General features: G+C 34.9%; 1 protein-coding gene and 1 long non-coding RNA gene across 6 annotated transcripts in view; one reads left to right on the forward strand and one right to left on the reverse strand.

Moving 5' to 3' along the window:
- Positions 1–17477, forward strand: part of PCDH9 (protocadherin 9) — a 973394-nt gene that overhangs the window by 843410 nt on the left and 112507 nt on the right. The window lies entirely within an intron of this gene.
- The window catches only part of LOC309647512, a 34030-nt gene continuing 31557 nt past the window's right edge, over positions 15005–17477 (reverse strand). The window contains exon 2 of the long non-coding RNA XR_014256101.1: positions 15005–16706. This is a non-coding gene — a long non-coding RNA (uncharacterized lncRNA). The remainder of the gene's footprint in view (positions 16707–17477) is intronic.

A 17477-nucleotide genomic window follows, 5' to 3' on the forward strand; every position in this document is an offset into this window, starting at 1 on the left:
GGGAAGGAGATGCAAGAGGGAAGAGATATGGGAACATATTGTATATGTATAACTGATTCACTTTGTTATAAAGCAGAAACTAACACACCATCATAAAGCAATTCTAGCCTGATGCACCTTTTCTTTTTTTTAACATATATCCCCATATCTCCTCCCTCTTGTGTCTCCCTCCCACCTTCCCTATCCCACCCCTCTAGGTGGACACAAAGCACTGAGCTGATCTCCCTGTGCTATAAGACTGCTTCCCACTAGCTATCTATTTTACATTTGGTAGTGTATATATATCCATGCCACTCTCTCACTTCGTCCCAGCTTACCCTTCCCACTCCCTGTGGCCTCAAGTCCATTCTCTATGTCTGCGTCTTTATTCCTGTCCTGCCCCTAGGTTCTTCAGAACCTCTTTTGTTTTTTAGATTACATATATATGTGTTAGCATATGGTATTTTTTTTTTTCTCTCTTTCGGACTTACTTCACTCCATATGACAGACTCTAGGTCCATCCACCTCACTACAAATAATTCAATTTTGTTTCTTTTTATGTCTGAGTAATATTCCATTGTATATATGTGCCACATCTTCTTTAGCCATTCATCTGTTGATGGGCACTTAGGTTGCTTCCATGTCCTGGCTATTGCAAATAGAGCTGCAATGAACATTGTGCTACATGACTTTTTTTGAATTATATTTTTCCTGGGGTATATTTCCAGTAGTGGGATTGCTGGGTGGTATGGTAGTTCTATTTTTAGTTTTTTAAGGAACCTCAATACTGTTCTCCATAGTGGCTGTATCAATTTACATTCCCACCAACAGTGCAAGAGGGTTCCCTTTTCTCCACAAACTCTCCAGCACTTATTGTTTGTAGATTTCTTGATGATGGCCATTCTGACCGGTGTGAGATGATATCTCATTGTAGTTTTGATTTGCAGTTCTCTAATGATTAGTGATGTTGAGCTTTTAACATTAGTGATGTTTCTTTCATGTGTTTGTTGGTAATCTGTATATCTTCTCTGGAGAAATGTCTATTTAGGTCTTCTGCCCATTTTTGGATTGGGTTGTTTGTTTTTTTGATATTGAGCTGCATGAGCTGCTTGTAAATTTTGGAGATTAGTCCTTTGTCAGTTGCTTCATTTGCAAATATTTTCTCCCATTCTGAGGGTTGTCTTTTCGTCTTGTTTATGGTTTCCTTTGCTGTGCAAAAGCTTTTAAGTTTCATTAGGTCCCATTTGTTTATTTATTTTTTTATTTCTATTTCTCTAGGAGGTGGGTCAAAAAGGATCTTGCTGTGATTTATGTCATAGAGTGCTCTGCCTATGTTTTACTCTAAGAGTTTTATAGTGTCTGGCCTTACATTTAGGTCTTTAATCCATTTTGGTTTTATTTAGAATTTTTAATGAGCATCAAAAGTCACCCTTGACTCTTCAACAAAGAGCACATTTACCAGATTTTTCTTAGGACACTTTTTTTTAAAGTTGGTATACCATCCATAAAGGTCCAAATTCATCCAATTTATCATAAATACTAGTAATTCTAACCAGAATGATTCAGTATAAAAACTCTATCCCCCAAAGTTTGGCCTGTATATATGCAATGTAAAACACTATGATAGATAACCTTGCTGACCTGAATATACATCTAGCCAGCTCCCACCTCCATCCCCAAAATGTAATACATGCCTTTGGAGAATTTTTTAAAGAGAACTCTTGTTGAACAAAGGCACATCCACGGGATTTTTTTTTTTTTTTTCCATTTTCTGGAAGTAGGATAAACTCTACAGCCACTGGGATGGATTTTCTTCCCCCAGAAATTGGACATAAAGGTCTTTGATGAGATTGGAATATTTAAAAATAAACCTATGATTTATTAGCTATGTTTTGGTTATATTCTTGCTTTTATTATTGGCAAACAATGGGAAACTTGAGTTATATATTCATTGCGATAAGAGGTCACTGAGTCAGTCTAAATTATGCGTCTGCTGCACCATTAAATGTTATAACTTCAGAAGGCATTGGAAATAAAAGTTGACTGTGACCAAAGTTGTCAAACCTTAATAGTCTTTATCTGTAATGTCTTTCACAAAGCTCTTTAGGTAGGAAGAGCGATCAGTGTTGTTTGATAGCGGAATGTATTCAAATAAGACATATAGTGCAGTATTCATCACTCTTTTGTGTCTAACAGCAAGTGCCATAATTGCTTTTAGGTTTAATTGCAAGTATCATTGATGAAGTTTCCAGGTAGATGTTTCTTTACTTTTCAATATAAGTACTTAAAAATTGACTAGCATTATTTCAGGTATTGCTCAAAGCTTGCAGAAGATTATACATAGATTTAGCCCTGTGATTCTTACTTGCAAACTACAGAGGCATTTACTCAAAGGATAATTAAACAAATTGATGAATCTGATGATCTAATGACCTTTTTCTTTCTCGTTTTCCTCATTTTTTTGTATGTAAAAAATGTTTTGTATACAAGTGTATTTGTTTTCTTAATGTAAACCTTTGGCCAGTGTACAAGGAATGTTGTAATGGGATGTCTTCAGGATGATTGTGAATGCTTCCAGGTGAATGGGAAATAAGCAGTGTTATCATCAGATATACAGACTCTCACTTAATTCATCTTAGGTTTGCATTTTATGGTCTGTTTCTCGATGATAAAATCTCAGGGTTAGAGGAAACCATCTCTACAGGTGACGTGAAGTTTAGATTATTTTTATATTACTCCCAGTGTTCTTCTAAGCATGTTTGAATGATTCCAGGGAACGGAACTCATCCTACCTCTGAAGAAACTCGATTCTCTTAGGCTTGCTTAAGTTAAAAGTTTTGCTTTTTTCAAAAATCGAACAAAAATTCATCTTATCGGGCTTCCCTGGTGGCGCAGTGGTTGGGAATCTGCCTGCCAATGCAGGGGACACAGGTTCGAGCCCTGGTCTGGGAGGATCCCACATGCCGCGGAGTAACTAAGCCCGTGAGCCACAACTACTGAGCCTGCGCATCTGGAGCCTGTGCTCCGCAATGGGAGAGGCCACAACAGTGAGAGGCCCGCGCACCCCGATGAAGAGTGGTCCCCACTCGCCGCAACTGGAGAAAGCCCTCGCACAGAAATGAAGACCCAACACAGCCAAAAATAAATAAATAAATTTTAAAAAAATCATCTTATCATCATCATACACTTATCCCACTCAGGATCACACAGAAAAAGTCTAATATTTCATCCACATTATAACACTTAAAAAATTTGATGACATTTCTTTTCTCCTGATGCACATCTCCTCTTTCTGGTGTTGATATAAACTCCTACACCATTCAGATTGTTTTCTCAGAATGTATCTTCTGATGTCTTCTCTGTGTTTTCCCTTTCTCACCCAGAACTGAGCACAATAATCCCAGTGGTCTCTGATCAATGCAGAAGAGAAGCTAGACTATCAAATTCATTGTTGCTGATAAAATTCTAAGTGTGAAGCCTACAACTTTGTTAATGCCTGTTGCTTCTACCATCCAGGCAACCTTCCTTTTGGGCTTCCCTGCTTGCCTGGACCTCTATGAAGTGCACACCCATGATAACTCACTGTTGCAAAGTCCGTCTGCCAAATTTAATAAACTAATACAGATTCAGGGCAATGTGCATTGTAACTCTGATTTCTGAAGATAGTATTCTGCCTTAGGACATTATTTAATTTTAGAAAAATATTAAATTAGATATTTGGAAGAAAGTAGGGATAATAATACAGCTTGAGATCTGCCCAATCAGTAGACTTTTGGAGTCCTGGATATGACCTGAAGCAGAATTTGTAGAAATTCCTGTGATTCCTTTTTTTTAGGTTTTTATTTAAAAGTTTTGTTTTGTTTTGTTTTGTTTAATAAGCTTTTCTTCTTTGAACTAGTAATGTATACTTCTACCCGGAACACATAAATTGCCAACAGTATCCAGATGTTATCTCCTTTCAACTTTGAATCACACCATCAAAAGAGAAGATGGTTTCAGAATTCTCAAGTCACACTTCTTTTGGAGTACCCATGAACACAAAAACACACAAAAGGTTGTATTCCATACACCGTTATCAATCATTTAAAAAATATTCCTTCCCTCCGCCCCAACAAAATAGCAGTATCTATTAAAACAGCTTGGAATTCACTGAAGCAACAACACTTAGAAGATAGCAATGAGGCATTCCTCTGGTTTCACATCTGTTAACATTTTTACTATAGTCCAGATTTCAAAGGGAAACCAATAAAAAATCCTGACAATAATTCAGAAATATTCTGAAAAGCATACACTAATATTACAAGTCCATTCTTACCGCTTATAATTCTTTAAAAAGAGAAGTACTGTGTGATTTTATACAAATTAATTTACAGCCTCTCAGTATATTAGGACAACAAATCTTATATTTATACTACTTTTACATTATTTATATTTTAGCATCTAAAGATGAGGTGTAAGAGTGATGCTTCGTTCAGTTCCTTTAGTTTTTCTTTTTTTATATCTCTTTTATTTTTTGTCTCTATTTTATATTCTTAGCATTCTTATCTGTCTGCCTTTAAGATGATATGTCCTTTTTCTGCAAAGTTGAATGAGGGTGAGAGGGAAATGGAAAGTGTCTTCTGAAGAAAGACAGAGGATGAGGGAATGTAAGATAACAGTAGTCAGCAAGTGCTAGAGCATTCTGTAGCAAAACAATCTGACAGTTGTTATACATTTGATACTACCTAGGCAGTTATAGTAGAATTTACTTGTGGGTGGTGGGAAATGATATGCAGTAGATTCTACCCAAGAAAAGATAAAATTTTTTATAACGTGGACAGAATTGGAAGTGTGGTAACATGGAGTAGGTGGTCAGTGAATCTGAAATGTTTTCTGGAACAGATGGACTTTGGGGAGGCATTTTGGCAGATTTTGTTTCCACTATAAACACTCACTAGAGCTTTTAGTTCATAGGAAAACTATTTTCACTTAAGCAAGAAAAGCATAGTAATGAGATAAGAGGAGTGAGAGGTGGAAGGCGGAAATATGTTGGAGGGCGACCCAAGTTTTGTTTGATATTTAAGTATCTCTTTAATCAGAATGCTATCTCTTTTTAAAAGATTAACTTCCAAAATGTATTCAGCTTGTCTATTTTAAAAATTTAATCCCAGATATTACATTTGGCTCTACCCAGTCTTATCAATTTTTCTTATTCATATTTTTAGCATCAAGTTTTTCATCCATTAATACCATATAGATGGCTAAGAAGTTATGTGCATCTTCCTCTGAGCAATGCTAGTTCTTTTTACAATGTATTATTTTTATGCTTTTAGATGTCAGATTTTTTCCTATTTTCATAAGTCTATTCATTCACAAAGGAAAGCAGATATGCATTTGGCTTTGTTCATGCATCCATAACATTTTTACTATTTTGAAATTCAAATCTGTTTATGTTCTGGGGGGCAAAATAAAAATTATTACATAAAAGTTTTCATGTTGAAATATTACAGTTCCAAAGCTGACAACAAATTATAGTGAGAAGAGTGGTACAAGTAATTTGATAACATGGGTAATACTTATCTCTCAGAAATTACATATGTTCCACATTTTGGTCCTGTTTAGTGTCATCCTACAACAGTTTTAAGCCTTTAAACTTGTTTAACTCCTGGACTTCATTAACAACTTTCGTAGACCATACAGAGCTCAAGTGCACAAAGCAAATATATGTATGTTTCCATAGAGTTAAAATCAGAATATCTTCCTCAGGATCATAAAGTAATCCATACCCTCTGGTGGTTTTTTGTCATGCCAAATGTTCTCTAACAAGAGGGGAACCATTGCAGAGACCTACTCTTCTTTCTGTCTAAAAGGGGCTTTATTGATATAAGGAAACTGAGGCAGACTCCAGAGTTTCATGTAAACTTTGGATAACCAGACAATATTTTATTCTATAAGAGCTGTACAGTGTGACATATGTCAAAGTAAATAACTGTTGTAGTTAAGTCAGCATCTCCACAATTTTGTAGAAAACCAAACCCATTTGTTTATTTTCATTGCAGTTGAAAAAACACTCACACATGAAAGCAAGTTGATCAAATCTGTTCCAAATTGCAGAGTGAAATTTAAAGTGTTAGGAAAGAGATGAAAATAAATGAACTGCATAAAACACATGTCTAGTCTTTAACTTTTTTCAATGTATTCTTCTTTTTAATTTTTTAAGATAGAAATGTACTTTTCTTCATTCAATTTTCAGGTGTTTGAAGAAAAGCCCCTTTTCTATCTATTAATCTAGAGAAGAATTTTATATAAGAAAGAAAAAAACACATTTTAAGATTAGATACCAGTGGGACAGTTTAAAATCTGAAACTGAGTATGTGAAACTGCATTAGGAAATGTTATACTGTTTAGAGGGACATTTGTTTTTGGCTGGTTTGCCCCACATCACAGGTCAGTCATTAATTTAGAGACACAAATAATTTTTTCTTCTCAATTTATTACAGCTCAATTTTAACAAAGTTTGTTTTTTGTTTTTGTTGTTGTTGTTGTTGTTGTTTTTGGCCACGCCGTGTGGCTTGTGGGATCTTAGTTCCCTGACAAGGGATTGAACCCGGGCCGTGGCAGTAAAAGCGTCGTGTTCTAACCACTGGACCCGTAGGGAACTCTCTGAACAAAGATTTTTCAAACAAAAAATAGTCAATAACCTGAGAATTCTTGGAATAGATATTTTAATCTAAAAGGAATATCTATAGCTTTTCAGTTGCTTATATATTAAATTTATGGAATATAGGTACATAGATATTCATAGAATAGTATATGACTAAATAATTCTGAATCTATAAATGTTGCAATGATTTCATTTTTACTTTATTTAAATGCAATTTAAGTATTTTAAAATAAACAACTATATCCTTGTGATCATAAGTAAATGGGCATATGGAAAGATGGGGAATGAATTATGAGTACTTGCATTTTTTTCCCTTGTAAGATTCCTTGTCTTGTGACAGTTTAAGTCCAACATGTAGGTGTCAACTTGAAGAACAATGTACTTGGAATTAGACACACGATGCTTGTTAACAGTAACAAGGCTTGTTAATCCACATCTCTGCAGAGCCCACTGAAAATGTCCTTTATGCATAGGTGAGGCAAATAATGAACTTATTCCCTGTGTGTTTGTCTGACTCAAGCAGTTCCTTCAACTTCCCCATACAACATTTTACATATCTAGGGCAATTTACCACATCCAGCCTTCATTTCAGTCAACATCATGCCAGATTATTTTTACTCAAAAATTGAGCAGTGGCCAAAGGGAAGCAACTAAAATACTAAAAGTGAATATAAGTTTGGACACCAGGATTGGTACAGAAAGGTTGTTAGCCTGAGGCAAATAGAATGTAACTTAATAGCATTGTTCAATTATCTGACTACATCTTATATTCTAGATACCAATTATCTTTCCAATACTGAGAGAATACAAAGTAATATTTAAAATTAAAGAAGCGATTATTTAATTTATACATAGATAAAAATGGCTTTATGAGCTCTATGCTAAATGTAGTAACAAATAAAGAAAATCTTATTAAAGAAAAGCACATTAAAAAAAAAATCCTCTCTCTTTCCTGGTTTACATATATGCTAATAAGGAAAGGGCCTGTTAGTGATGTCCCCCGTAAGATACTGTAACCCTGAGTTTTGGATGCCATTTGTACTGGGTCCCAACTGTTTATATTTGCTGTCAAACTAGACTTGACAGTTCTATACATATGTTCTCCCAGGAATAGTTCAACAGCAGAAAATTATTTGATATATATCCTTATGCTCCAAATGTAGATCATAGTATTTGTTTATTGTTTTAAGGGAGAAGTGACTACTTGAAAATAATCTGCAGGGTGATATTTCTGCTTCTATGGGAGCAGCCCCCATTCTAGTGAATGATATTGGAATTTGGTATCCACTGCTGCATCGTGAGTAGCTGTCTAGATCAATATTGAAATAAAACCATTCAGAAAATGTTGACCTTAAATGACTAAAATTTGTACATACTTCAGAAAAGAAATTGATCTTTTATATATGCAGGTACTGAATTTCTCTTCCTCACTGCCCCCAAAATGTTTATTTTAGGATCTATCTATTATCTATCTATCTGTTTTCACTGGTCAAAGTCAAGCATGTTAGCCAGGTCTTCAAAATTGCAATTGTCAGCACTTCAGGAATTTTTCTGTAACATTTTAGACAAAGATAAATTTATTTCTTTAAATCACTGAACCAAGAAGTGATTACCCAGTTCATCCAACTTAAGGAAAGTTTTCTACTGATGTCAGCCTTCAGGTAGACCTCCCTAGTCATTGAGAAGGTCAAAATATTTTTTCCTAATGATATGCTTAAAGAATATCAATTGCATTAGAGACAATCTAGGTTTTGGACATTTGGATCAAAATTAAAAGGGAAAATAAAATAAAATACTGATGAATTTTATTTCTTTTACATTTTACTTAATACCATTGCAAGGACTAACAGAAGCAAGTGTTGGATTTGAAGAACTCTGTCAGGAGTTAGGTCTTTCACTGTTATTTGGAACTTGTGGGTTTTAGACCATCATACTACTCATACAGCCCATTTCTTAGTCAGAAGTTTTTCCAGATCTTTGGCAATTGAGAAGAAGGGAAAAAATTAAAAATCTTTCATCTTCCTTAGGAAAAAAAAATGAGCATTTTATTTTCCATTAAGGTAGCTGATACTCAACTTGTAAGCCAAAAAGAATTGTATGATTCCAGCTCATAATCTATTCAGAAGGTACCCATTAAGTGAGTGACAGTCAGCCCCTCACTTAAACCCCTTCCCTCCCCAGGTTCAGCAGCATTTTTGTCCTGCAGGAACTGACCTGCTCAGCAAAAGTTTTGGGTAAGACTGCAGTGGTTGACCAGTTCCCAGATCTCTGGACTTCCACTTTTCTGGAACACCAGAAATCATTCATTTTGAACAGTAACATCTGGCTCTGAAAGTTGGCCACGATAACTAAGCAAAATAATCAGAAAGTGACATTGGCACAAGCTGTAGTTTTTGGTGACCACTCAGGAATATTCAGCATTACTTCTGGGATTATATCTAAAAATTAGTTGCTTGCCATTATAATTTCCTATTCTGCACTATCCCAAGAGGTGTGAACATGCTACAGGTTTGAGCATTGTAAAACTATGTTAGAATGCTAATACTTAGGTGGAGAGCCACACTTCCACGTTGTAGCCTTCCTAAAAATGTCATTCTTTTAATGTCACTGAGGTTCTTTTTTAATAAAAGAGAATAAATGATGTCTGAAATACAATATTATTTTTCATATTTCCATTATTATCATTACAGATAAAAATCAATGCAGAGGCTACTTTTCTCATACTTGGCAGTTGTGGTTTATTACTTGGTATCCAAGTTAAAAATCTAAAATTGATTTCCCTGTGTGAACGAGTCTTAGCCAACCATCTGCTTAGGAGAGGGGAAGACAAAGCTCGTTCTTTCCCGCTGCTGCTTCTCACTGCTGTTAGGTGGCTACTGGGAACCTTAAAATAGGATTGCCAGGTTTAACTTTTCAGAATATGGAGGAGGCATATCTGTCTGCCAGGGATTTGAGGCAGGGCAAGTTGTACTTAGACCAGTGGGACTAACTAAGTTATTAGATACTGACGTTGCTGAATGCCAGAGATAGAAGCACAGATGTCACCATCATGTCCTCCTACCCATTTCACATTCATGATTCAGCAATAAAAAATTGGATGATCTTGAATATATGGATCGCCTGGGAACCCAGGTCTAGACTTAAATGTTATTATAAACCTGGATTGCTTAATCCAGTTGATTGCAATTTTCAGGATGCATATGTTAGAAAAAAATAGCTTTGGTGCTGGCTACAAATTAAAGGAACATCTAAGAAAAGAGATAAACTCTGGAGCTGAAGAATTTGTGATGATGTTTAGATGCAGAAAAGGTTGGAAACTTCACTGTTCATGGTAAACCTGACTGTGGAAGAGAATTTCTGGCATTATAGAGTTTGTCATTGCAAAATATGCTGCAATAGAAAAAAAAAAAGTGAAAAAAACAATTAGTACAATATTAAATATTTAAATCTGATATATGAAACTAGATTTTGAAATACAGAAAATACTTAAATCATGTCTTAAAAGATCACAGAGTTCATAGGAAGAGAACATAATGTTAAAGACATTTTCCATTGGAATATAGAAAAAATTTATTATAAGCCCTGTATTTATTTTCTCATATTTATGGATATTTTCTTGCTTCCTGGCTTCTTTTCTTCATTTATCAAAGTCTGTGTGGTATTCAAGCATTAAATCTCTCTGCTTCTACATAACCCTGTCACACATGTACTCATCCAAATTTTTTTTTTTTTTTCCAAATTTTAATCTCTTCCTCTCTCTCACCTCCCATCCTATTCCTTTCTGTCTTCCTTCCATTATATTACCTAATCCTTACATGTAAAGAATTTCTGTACTGTCTGCTTTACTTCACAGAATCTCTTAAATATGTTTCTATAAATTTCGAAGTAGGAAGAGTTTCTTCCTTATGTGTCAGTACAGACTTTTTTTTTTATGGAAAACCTCAAAAGCTAACATTCATCAACTGAAACAGAAATTGTAATGTTGAAGCAGGAAAATGTTTGCTATTTACTGCCATTCAACTTAAACTTAAACTTATTCAATAATTTAGTGTGCATGATCCCCATAATTATGATTTGAAAAAAGAAAAAAAGGAAAAAGAACAAAAGGAGGAGGGAAAAGAATAGAGTGGGGACAGGAGGAGGGAAAGAAAAGAAAAATTGTATGCATCTGTATGTGGTTATTCAAGACTCAGAGCAATTAGACCTTCACAAGGAAGCATCCAAGTGTTTAAAGTAGGTTCTACTATTTAGCTAAAGTAAAGCAAATTAAGACCGAGTCACAATTATGTTTTACTCCTTCCAGAGTTTTAAAGAATATTAGCCAAAACCGTATCCATGTGTTTTCCCATTATTCTATCTATCCCTTCTGTGTGCTAATGCATATCCAGCAAAATAGTTCTTCCCGTTACACTTACCAGCATTTTAAATTTTGCAGCCCCTGTCAAGAAAATGGTATGTGGACAATTCATAACTAGCCATACCTTAGTTTCAGCTGCTTCTCTGCCCTTCAAAAGTGACCCCTGCCAATAAAAGACCTGTTTCAATTCTGGATATTTTCAACACAAACTTTGTTTAAAGTCTGAATTGTCTGTCTCAATTATGCAATTCACTGTGGTCTAGCAAACCTGACTTTTATTTTCCTTAGCAATGTTTAAAATACTGACATATGATAGACTACTTAGATAAAATTTCATTAAACAAGTACATGTAATTTAAGAATGATAAGGCAGCCATCTGAGGGACGTTTTGTTTCAGTGGCTACAAATGTACTCTGTTTTATTTTAAATTGTCAGGAATCTCAGGATTACCAAAACTGATGGACTGCAGGTCTTCATGTTAAATACTCAACATATCAAGCTTTCATGTTAGAAATTAGTGACAACCATAGGTTGTTTTCTAATAATTTGGAATGAGAAAATGAAACCAATATTCCCATCAATGTCATAGATGCTACAATGAAATATTTAAGATAGGACTTGTTGAAATGCTCCAAATTATCTTTTACCTACACAGAAATCACACTTATAGAAATAGCATTAAGAGGCAAAAATACCCCCATAGCTACTGGGAAATGAATTCTACCGAAGGGCGGACCCCACAGCTGACCCCCCTCTGCTGCAGTGTTACAGAGTAGAGTTCCAGTGATGAAGAACGACTCTCTGTTAGTGAGTCCAAACCTGGGTCCTTTATATTGAATGCAGTATTTAGCATGCAAGAGTGAGCATAGTTTAGAAGAAAGAGATTCTGTTGGAGAGCATTCCTAAGCCTCTTCTTGGAAAGTTTTTTTCTCTCTCAGATATATTTACACTTGAGCATATTTATTGTGGCTTTTTTCATTGTTTTGTTGGTATCATAACACTATAAACTTTGAGAAGTTCCCCATCTCTGAGGAGAAATGATGAAAGTCCTTTAATAGGAGAACATTGCTCCAGTGGAAAGGTTTACCCTCAAATGAGTTTTCAGTGTGTCTTTGGGCTCCAAGTGAGATCTGTGCCCTGTTCATGAGATGGCATATAAACTCTGTTTTGTGCTTTTCTTTAGTTGCCTCTTTCTAAACCACTATATATGGTTTTGCTGAATCATGGAAAATAGAAATTTTCCTGTAGCTAAAAATCTCATACGTATTTTAAACAAAAATTTGGCAATATTAGATGAAAAATATGATAATAATCTACAACTTTGTGGCATTTATAGAAATAATATCTATGTATTTTATTGTCATTAACGATTATGTGGTTAGGATTAGGAGTTTTGTTTGGTTTTTTTGTTATTGTTTTGTTTTTGCACTGTCCAGGCACTTGTGATAAAGTGGTGAATAAAACCACACAGTTCTCCTTAGAGGGTGTAAATTCTAAGTAATTCAGAGATTAAGGATATAACTTTGAATTTAATCGGAACTAAACTGTGATCCTATCTTGGCCAAATATTAGCCCCGTGAAGATGGATATGTTGTAAACTCTGAGTCACAATGTTCTCATGGGTAAATAACAGATAATAATCACTCTTTTGAAGCTTAGGTTACATAATTAAAGTGAGGAGCCTAAGACAGGACTTCATTTCCAGGATGTGTACAATAGATATTGGTTATTAGTACTGTTTGACGCACGCTAAGATCCTAACAGTAATAGGAGCAGTTTGTACATTGACTTGTATGGGTCACAAATGCCATCTGCAAACTTCCCAGCAATCCTGTAAGGTGTGTTTAGTCGTCCTGTTTACAGTTGAAGAATCTGGGGTTTAGGGCAAGAGTAATTAAAACTCGCCCAAGTCTCACAGCTGCTACTTGTCAAAACAAAGACTTGAACCACATTCATCTGATGCCAAAGCCCATGTGTTTCCACTGCATTAATCTCATCCTCAATCCAAGGCTTGCACTCCTTGGAGCAGCCATTTTTCTCTTTTTTCCTACATGGGAGAGAAACCAATTATACCTTTCCCTGTCCCCAAACCTGCATTCTGGAAGCAGCAAGACAGTCAACTAACTTCCTCATAAAACTGCCTTCTGGTTATATAATCTTGGAGCAGATTTTGGCCATTCACTATTAAAATAATCTCTCTCTAGCATCACCTCCTCCCTGATTTATTCCATCCCAAATCTATCTCCTTATATGTAAGCTTTCGGTATAATTTAGCTTCCAAACTTTGACATTTGTGGGAGTAAAAAGGGCATCAATGATAATTACTCTGGTTTACCAGTTATAAACAAGCTCCATCCTGGAGAAACCAAGATGTACCACCATTCTATTTATGTATCCAAGGTTTAGATTATGTGTTAGATTAAGAAAGTAGTGAGCACAAAAGGGAGAAACACTCTTTGCCTTGATATATGTACACACAAACATTTCCCCCTTAAGGTCAGAGTAATGTCACTACATTATTAACACACTTTCAGTTTGTATTCAGTCACCTGCTGCAGCTGTGTAGTGACAACCTCCACCTTTCTTTGCTCCTTCAGACCAACAGAGATGAATAACTGGCACCTTCTCCTTATAACATTTAAATAATCTATTTTCCATTCAGAGGATCTGTGGATAAAAACATTTTATTTTCTCCTGCAAATCCTTCGGTCAGTGCCCAGATACACAACCTATGCATTCGGGAGGAAATGTGCTGTGTAAAATGGTTTGTTCAGTCCAGCTAAGTATCTCTGCAAAGGAAGAGGCATTTATAAGCTGTAATGCAAATTTTGCTATCATGGAAACCACCAGTTATTTGCTGTAGTTTCTTATTGCAACCAACATCTTAGAAACTGACTGCTAGGTAAAATCATTTATAAAGGAATAAAGAGAAGTGATGATAAGCAGAGTGTGTAGTAGGCGATTGAATCCAGGTGTGGGGAAGAAAGAAAGGAAAAAAAAAATACAGCAAGTAGAAATGAGACAGAAAATACCTATTATGATTTCCTTCCAATTTTATTGAGTTTTAGGATCAGTGAATTTGCTGAAAATTTCTTGTTCATCTTTACCAGGTGTCTGTGATACCTGTGATAGTTGATTGCTTTTAAAACATCTTTTTCTGTTATAACATTTAAATAACATGCAAGCTATAAATAAATGGAAGGAAGATGGACTATCAATCTGGTTTTACAGTATTGTAGTTATAAACGGGAAAGTTTCCACAATTTATTCTAAAATTCGTATAAAACTCATAATTGACAGAAAATATATCTTAATCTGATAAAAACTTAAATAGACTCAAAGTAGCAAAGCAAAAGTCATTGAAGAGAGAGATGCAAGTAAAAAAATTAAAAGATTCATTAGTTTCAAAAAAGAAACCTATTAAAACAGCATATGCCAATTATACAGTTTACAATTACACTATGCATCTCAGTGATGTGTTTAAACTTAATGATTCATGCCCTGACCCATAATTTCATTTACTTTCTTTTCCTTCCCACTATCCCTCTTTTCTTGCTTGTTTCATTCTTTTTTTTTTTTTTTAACTTAATTATTTACTCACAGTTCTGAGGTCATCAATCTCTTTCTGAATCTAATTTTTTAAGAGTCTTGCCTCCCTTCTTCTTCATTAGCTTTCTATACAGTTATACTAGTATATTTTTGTTTTTAGGGTCTCCTCCCTCCCTTATTAGTCCTACTTTTCAAAAATTCTGGCAGTAAAACTGTTTCTATTCTTAGGAATGTTGGACTCTGCTCATCTAAAATTCCCATCTGACAGTAGTTTATTTTATTATTTAAAATATGAGCAGCCCATGTCTTTCGAGGATTTCTGTCATTTACACATAAACAAACATCAGTTTTTCCCTGTTTATCAGAATTAAGCTAGGAGTAAGCAGTGCTCTATTTATTTCTACTTTCTGTCAGATAAAATTTGACTTCAAGGCAAGTCTTAAAGTCTATTTTAGATAACTGAGTCATCTAGCAGTTTTCATGATAGTTAATGTACCCGTCCCATAAGCACTGCCAGCCACAAACCGAATTAGAAAAGGCATTTTCCATGTTGCAGGCTTTTTGCTAGAATATCTGTCTCTATCTTTCTTTGTCCAATCAATTGTTCCCTTTGTATACTTGCCTGAAAAACAGTGTCTTTCCCAGCAACTTGAGTCTATTCATCTTACTCCAATTTTCTCTCCTATTACTGTGGTCCAATGGTTATCAAAGTAAGGGCTGGGGACTCCTGGGGGTCTGGAAGGTCAAAACTGTTTCACAATAAGACTGAGACATTCTTTGCCTTTACCACCATCATTCTGTCATCTGTAGAGAGGAGTTTGCCGAAGACTGCATCACATGTGATGGCTTCATTGTTCTGATCACTAATCGGAGGTGAACTTGGTATTCTTGTGTTTAAAATTTTTCTGTTTAATTTTAACATAGTAAATATTGATAGATATACACACACATAAGCAAAAGCTCTTTAGGGTCCTCAGATTTTTTGAGTGAAAAGAGCTCCTGAGACCAAAATATTTGAGAACTGCTGCTACAGTCCAGTCCAGGTAGTGTATTACCAAGTCTCAATGATAACTATAAACTATATATAGTTTGTGTAAAGTTGCAAGTATATTTTGTTTATTTCTCACACTTGTTGAAATTACAAGTTTACACCTTAAGCTGAAGTGGTTTTATCCGCCTTTTCTATGATAGTTTCTCTTAAAAGTTACCAGTATTTCTTGAGCGTTTTTCATTCTTTAATACACCTGTTATATCTCTAGAAGCTTTCTTGCCTGAGGACAGAGTGCTTTGTTAGTTAAACAGTATTTAGAGAAAGAGACATTTGTGTTTATTTCATTAAAGGGTATTAGTAGTAGTATGATTTTAGTCAACTGCCAGCACATTTTGACAAAAATAAATAATTTATTTAATTATTTATTTAAATGAACAATTATTTATTTAAAAATAAGTAATCAATTTGGAAAGCTGATTTAAAACACATAAGGGCAGAATGTAGATTAACTTTTTGCTTATTACCTCTGTCATTGTATCCATGTGATAAACAACTTCTATTTTTCATTGTTTACTATTATGTTAAGTGCATTTTGCATGACTAAGCTAACAGTTAACATTATTTCAGTTTAAAATGCTGAGAAACAGAATTTTTCAGCAGAGGTAAGTTTAGCATATTACACATTTAATAGTGGCATCCCTGCTGCATCCATTAAGATGATTTAATAAATCAAAGATCCAGGTCAATCAACAATCAGATTGTGATCATTATAATTCAAAGTCTTAAATTAGGAGGATGGATATAAATCTTTAATCTAAGTTATATTGATATTTACTTTATGTAACCAGTAATAATACATTTTAATGACAATAACATAGATATTAGGTATGTTAATGAACATATTCTTATGTAAGCTTTTAAGTTCAGTGTTTCTCTTATTAAAGAAATATATGCAAATAAAATAAGTCAGATTTCTCTAAACCATAAAGACATTTCTTGTTTACTTAACAAGAAAGTTGATTATACTCAGTTTCAGAATTGGTTTAATAGCAGTTTATGTCATGAAGGGCTGAATGTTTTCTGTTTTTCAACTCTGTCACCTTTTTTTTCCTCTTGTTGGTTTCAATATGGCTGCACTAGATTCAAGTTCCACATATTAACTCTGTCTTCTAAGGCAGAATGTAGTCTGTAAAAAAGAGAGATAATTTATTTATTAATTTTTTAAAACCAGAAGAATAGATTTCCTTGGAAACCCTCCAACAGACTTCTCCTACCTAATGACTCCCTGCCTAGAAGTGTGTCACATGGCAATCCCCTAGGGCAAGCAAAACGTAGAAAGTGAATATCAGGTGGAAAAACTAAAAGATTTGAATAATTAGCTTATACCTCTCAGTCCCCTTCTAGGCTGAGCACGTTGACATTGTGAAAAATATGCCAGTTCTGCTAGGAAGGGAGGGATCATTCTTGTGGAATAGGAAACTAACAGCTTTTGCCATAATTGATAAGTGATAAGAACAGGGGCATAGACAGGATGCTCAGAAACCCAGATGGTAAGGAAGCCCAGTCCAAGGACCTGGGGGGAGTCACACAGGAATAGAGGCGAAGTGATACAAATCTAGAAGGTAGAGTAAGAGTTAGCTAGGTAGACATGTGGGAAGGCAAACAGAAAGATATTATCTGGGGCCTTAGGTGGTATAAAAAGTCTGAAGTGATTTCAAAAGCCAGTTTTCATTCTATAAATTGTATTTGTTTGAAGGCAATTACTATGCATTTCTCTGCACCCTTGCATGGGTATGTTTCAAGACTCAAGCAGTGCTAAGATTAAACCAGTAGGATGCATTTCCACATAGGCATATCACTGCATTAGGTCTATGAAATGCTTTCACACACTTCTGATTTCCCTGCACATTTAAAGTGGTGTGAGAAAGATGTGTCCTTTTTCCTGTTAGTTCTGCAG

Source organism: Balaenoptera physalus (genome assembly GCF_965194825.1).
Source record: "Balaenoptera physalus genome assembly, chromosome: 18".
In the NCBI taxonomy this organism is placed as follows: Eukaryota; Metazoa; Chordata; class Mammalia; order Artiodactyla; family Balaenopteridae; genus Balaenoptera; species Balaenoptera physalus.